This window comes from Ursus americanus, chromosome 34, assembly GCF_024610735.1.
Source record: "Ursus americanus isolate L20-20 chromosome 34, mUrsAme1.1.p, whole genome shotgun sequence".
Lineage (NCBI taxonomy): Eukaryota > Metazoa > Chordata > Mammalia > Carnivora > Ursidae > Ursus > Ursus americanus.
The window spans coordinates 3,906,081-3,912,074 of record NC_142160.1 but is presented as its reverse complement, the minus strand read 5'-3'; the positions used below and the strand labels follow the sequence as shown (position 1 = coordinate 3,912,074).

Sequence of the window (5,994 nt, the reverse complement as noted above, 5' to 3'; positions counted from 1 at the left end):
GCAAGGTCCCGAGGAGGGCAGGCAGATCCCATTGCTAACATCACAAGGACTCTGCCTCCCCTGGGGCCCCATCCCCAGATGCTTCTCCAAGGATACCAACATGGCGGCCCAGGCCATTGGGCATCCCCTGGGGATCCACTGAGGAATGGGGGAGACCTGTATCCCAGAGTCTCCCTGGGTCCCAGGTGTCACGTACCTCTGAGCCAGTCACCGTTAGGCAGAAAGTTGTTGAAATAAAAAACACACGGAGACCAGCCTTAAAAATTCCCTGAGCAGATGAAACAAGTTTAGTCATACAAATAAAGCTTAATTTAGCTTATTTTGCAAGACTGACTGGACCTGGGTCATTCCTCACGTGTGCCTCTGAAAATCACAAGCAAAACTTGAACTGCTTCCCAAGGTTGATATGAGGTAACCATTGACCAGTTCCATATAACTTGAGAACATTCTAGCATTATGACCAATCCCAGGGAAGAATACAGTCACCAACTTCTCCCCATAGGAGCTGCTTTATAACCATCTACCCCTGAGCCTCATTCCATGCTCTGGTTTGAGTGCTCCTGGTTTACAAACTGCCTTTTTCGTGTGTGCATGGTAAACTTTTACTAATTGCTACCGCAGTGATTCACTGGTTTTACTTCTGTTATTTCTGAACCTTTGACAAAGTGAACGCTCTCCCTCCCAGATGCCGTGCTGATTGGAGGAAACGGACACACGCACTCACCCACTCCTCCACGCTGGGTGCTGAGGTCAGAGCCTGGCGATTCCCGAGTGTCAGCTGGCCGAAGTGGGGTGCATGATGCTGGAGCCTCATGCCACCCCAGAAATCATGACTTAATGGAGACTGAGACCTGGGATAGGGAAGGAAGCAAGTTCAAGGAGGAAAAAGAAACATCTTACTCTTCTTTCTCTTCTGAAATATTGTCAATCTGCAAAAGACAAGGCCCTCCCCTCCCTGTGGATAGAGCTTCCTTTTTTGCTGATGAGCTTCATCCTGCTTCGAGTTGGAATAGGAGAGGCCCGTCTTTCAGTGTAGGCATGTCGGAACAAAAACTCTCTAACGTTGCTGGTGTCCCACCCTAAGCCCTAGCTCCCCTCTCCTCCAGGAACTCCTTCCTGATGGATGCCATCTGGCTGGAACCACAGGTTTCTAGCGTGGAAAAGCCTAAGTGTGGGGCCTGGGGACAACCGTCCTCACCTCTGTCAGCAACATTCCCTGGGAGGGCTCACAGTGTGCCGATCACACTAAGGAGGCAGAGAAGGAGGCCTGAGGGATGTCCAAGGCCAGTTCCTCTCAAGCCCACCTAAGACCAGGGTCTGAGTGCAAGGAATATCCTAGAAGCTGCTCCCAGGAAGCACTCATCAGGAGTAGAAGTGAGACAGAAGAGAAGCAAGCCAACATGGGGTGCCTTACTGAGGTTATTGTTGTGGACAGTGGTGGCTTGAGATGGGAGGAAAGTGGACAACACTGCAGACTTGTCCCACCCGAGGGTCAAAGGGTCCGGGACCTTGATTTACCAACTTCTGTGGGTTCGTGAGTTCAAGGTTATGCCTAGGGTCTTCAGCTCCCTGCCGTTTTGCACCAGTCCTGTGTGGGGGTCAGGCACACAGGGTCCTCAGACAGACAGGTGTGGATGCTTCTGTGAGAACCCAGCAGTGCATGTGGCTTTGGTGAGTGCCCTGGGAGTATGATGGGACACTGAGTCACCTACGAGACATGTCTTCCTGGGTGCTGGTTGGAAGCAGTCTAATGGGCCTACCATGAAGGGGTGGTGTACCCAGCACGGACTTTCAGGTCCCCAGGGGAGGAGGGATATCTGCTGTCATAATCTCAGATGTCACATAATTCACAAGAAGCCAAGTGGGGTTAGAAACTGTGGCAGAGGGCAGGACGCAGGGCTACCAGCTACCACAGCCCACCCGGCTGGCTCTGCGGGGAGATGGGGATCCCTCCCAGCTTTGGTCCTGAAGACGTCCAGCTCACACGTAGCGGAGAAATCTCAATGATCAAGCTGAGCGAAATCTTGAATATATTCTCTTTCCTGCTCACCAGGGTTACCGAGGTGGCACCCACAAGTGGACGAGATGCCAAAGGTAATGCATTCTTATGCAATCTAGGCACCAAACCCAATTTGCTGGAAGAATTTGGGGCCTTTGAGAAGCAGACGAAGAAGGAGATCTGAGCATCTTTCTACTCACTGTTGAAGTACACGGAGTGGAAAACTAGAGCCCTCTAGACAAACAACAGAGTTTAAACCTCACCTCTTGGACTTGCCACGGACCTTCGGGCATGATATTCATCTTCTCTGAGCATCTATTTTCTCATCTGAAAAAAGGAGGATGGAATAACTTTTCTTGCAGATTTGTCCAGAGGGTGACGCAGGGCGGCGCACAGCCTGGGCAAAGCACCCGCGTTACGGGGCTGCAGTGACTGAGGTGTCTGCTGGCTCAGTGCTGCTGTCCCTAGCTGGGCTCCTGGTCACTCGTTTTATAACCTGCAGTACCTGCAAATGACCTACCATTTCTGTAATAAGGCCAGGGCAAAGGAAGAACAAAGAAAGAAAAAAAATGGACATTCAGAAGGGGAGAAACTAAGATCCCCCAGGGAGATAGCTGACTTCTGACAAGCTATTAATACAGTGAAGCTATTAATGTCTGTGGAGTGTGTCCATTTTCTTGGCACGTATTCAATTGTGTGTTCTCTCTAGCGGAATGCTAAGTGGACAGGGTGGGAAAAGGATAGAAAGGCCAAGGAAAAGCTTTTATGGGTGAACCCCTTCCCACTCACCCAGAAGGACTCCAGGAATCGTCGCGGCCTGAATCAGCAAGCCAGCTCAGCAGCTCTCCACGTGAACGTCTTTGGCTGAGGCCACAGAAATCTTGACTTTGTGCTCAGAATAGAGCACTGATTCAGAAGGCTTCCTGATAAGAGACCAAAATGAAACAGTAAATTGTGCTGTCACACAAGACAAGGGAGTGTTTTAAAGATCTATTTTGGGGGCCACTTCTCTCTTCCCTCTGTAGGCTGAAGTCATTATCGGCAGCGTGGGCTGTGGGCTTGCGGCCTGCGTTCCGGCGGTGCTATGGGGACAGGAGCTTATTCACGTGGTGAGAAAGACTGATTACTCGGTGTGCTTGTCCTTCATCGGAGGGCTCCGAGGCTGAAGACCTTTATTGTTACCATGTAAGACCTTCAGTCAGAGGCAAGCTGCAGCCTCTGGAATCATCTATTTCTGGACTCTTGATACAGAATGGACTTATGTGACAGCAGCGATGTCATGCCCAGAAATTGGAATTCGGAGGCAAAAGCAATGGGCTATTAGTAAGTTTTCTTGAAAACTAGCCTTTGTTGATATGACTCAAATGTTTTGCCTTCCCAGACAGCACAATAGAGAAAGCTGCTTGTTGCCACATATCCCTGTGGGTCTGCATTTGGTGGGGTGGTATGGACTACATGGTCCTCCAGCCTTAGAATGTCCCCAGAGACAAGATCACCCAGCCACCTTCCCCATGGGGCTGTGATCCCATCCACTCCCCCTCAAATTCAGCCATGCCCGCCTACTCAGTTCATTTCCAATGCCCGGTACATTTTTAAAAACTTTCTCGTTTTGAAATCATTTCATGTGTGCAGAAAAGTTGCAAGAGTATTACAAATGGCTCCCATGCACCCTTTCCCCCATCCCCCAAATGTTAACATTTCACCACAGGTGCCTTATTATTTGCTGTAGACACATAGTATTTTTTTCTGAGCATTTGAGAGAAAGTTGTAGCCACAATTCCCTTCATTGTGAAATCCTCCAAGGAACGTGAGCTTCCCAGAAGCATTCTTTTACATAAGGCAATCACAATGAGAAAATCAGAAAATTAACATTGACGTAATAATATTACGGAATATCCAGGCCTTACTCAAATTTCACAAGTTGCCGCAACAATGTCCTTTAGAGAAAAGGACGACATGATCCTGGTCTGGGATCGCACACTGCATCTAATTGTTGGGTCTTTTCAGGCTCCTTTAATCTGGAACAGGTCCTCAGGTTGTCCTGAGGTTAGTATTTTTAAGAAATACAAGCCAGTTACTTTGTAAAATGTCTCTCGATTTGGATTTAAGGAATGAATTAACCAGAAAATCGCCTTTTGGCAATGATCATAGTAATGGGGGATTCAGCTTCTCTTCCGTGGATGCCGAAACGTGCTGGGGAGAGTCCGGCAGACACAGCGCTTCACACTGTCCGGGCACACATCCCCGCAGCGCGCTGCTCAGCTCGGAGGGGAACAAGAGCAGCCTCACCGCGGGGAAGCCCGGCAGACCCGCCTGAACTTGGCCACGGGAGCCGACACTGGGACACACTGACTGCAGACGCCTCCTGATCTGACCGACTGAGAAAAACACAGCATTTTACTTCTGTTGGGCTCCTGCCCAAAATGCGTAACCTGGCTCCATTCGTGACCACCCAACAGAACACATCAGAATGTGGACTCAAGGGAAGGCAGTGAAGGAGTGCGGGCTCTTTACAGACGAGGGGCGCTCCGAGCGGCCCCACTCCTGCACCCACTGGAGCTCTGGGCTCCGCAGGGACGTCTCCAGCTCTCCCTGCCTGCCGGAGGCCCTTCCTCTGCCGGCAGGGGGAACTTGCTAGCCCACCCCTTTCCCAATAATCATCGGCTGCAGCTCCTTGTTTCACATCCTCCTTTTCCCACGGAGGCTTGAAGACCACGAAACACTTAAAGCTTAATTAACGCTGCGTCAGGGGCAGTGTCATCATCCTTGACCTCGACTCGGCTTCCCCCGCAGATCTGCACGCCTGGGGCGGTGTCCACCCCCACCCCCACCCCCACCCCACCCCCACCCCGTGTCCTTCCTTCTGTTTCCTCCACAGTGGTAAGAAAGAGGGCTCTGGGCTGTGCTCACGGGGCTCCTTAGGCGGGACTTCGGGGTTTTTAGGCTTTTCCCTTAGACGTTCAGGATCGTGATTTCAGCTCTTAGTTTGAAGTGCTTCTCCCAAGCATGCTGTCATTCTGGTAATGACTGCTCTCCCCACTGCACCTCCAATCCCCTGCGCAGCCTTGTGGGGACGCTCACAGTTCCCAGGGGTGACCTGCAGCCCGGGGCACAGCCATGGGGTCAGGGGGGCTCATGTCACAGAGCAGTGGAGACTGCTTGACTCTGGAGAGAGTAGGCAACAGTCGCAGTCCTTCTGGAACATCTCGGGGAGGGCACTGAGCTGGAGGTTAGCAGGCAGGAGGACACAAAGAGAGTTATTTTGGAAATGGGCATGATGGGTGCTGAGGAGCACCCTGTGGAGATAGAAGAGCCCCCCAGGGAAAACACGGTCTTGCCAAAAATGGACATTTAAGGATGTACAACACCTCATTCCCTTTCTGTGCTGCTTTTCACGGGGCTTCCCCAACCATTACCCAAATCTGCTTTTTCAGAGAGCTATGCAAGTACAATTTGCTCGTCTGCTGAGGTTATGGGTCTTGAACTGAGCTGAGAGCTCATAACATGACCTCCTGACTGCAGTTCCTAAGGTCAAGAGCCCACACTTGGCTGTGAAAGTTCCACCCCCTGTTTCAGACTGCCTCTGGCTCCTCACTCAGTGTCAGAGCATCTGGGGTGGGCATTTTTGTCACGTGGAATTTTGGAGAATGAAACAGGGCTCTCTGGGTCCCCCTCCTGCTTCTCTCCATGTCCTGTCCTCTCTGGGCCCACATCTTGTCCAACCACCGGGCACAAGCAACAAAGAAATACACAGAGATGGGGGTTGGCGTGCTTCACGCCAGGGGCTTGGGGGTGGGCCTGGTACTTGGACAGTGAAGCCAGATGGCTCTACTTCCGCCCCAGCCTTATTCTCCAGAGGTTATGCCTTCTCTTCCCCTTCCTTTTCCACGTTAGCTAACTGGCCATTTTAGGATGGCTCTGCAGGAATATAAATAGTTAGAGAATTTTTTGCAACGACAAGAAGAGATAATGTGTTTGAAGCCAGTAAGCTAGTT

The 5,994-nt window shown here is 51.0% G+C and overlaps 1 long non-coding RNA gene across 1 annotated transcript; it reads right to left on the bottom strand.

Annotated features, from left to right (window-relative positions):
- Positions 1-633: 633 nt before the first annotated feature.
- Positions 634-3,197, bottom strand: LOC148107161 (uncharacterized). Its single transcript, XR_015722972.1, has 3 exons — positions 2,789-3,197; positions 2,263-2,326; positions 634-851 (listed from the first exon to the last, which is right to left on the bottom strand). It is a non-coding gene; the product is annotated as an uncharacterized LOC148107161 (long non-coding RNA).
- Positions 3,198-5,994: the final 2,797 nt, after the last annotated feature.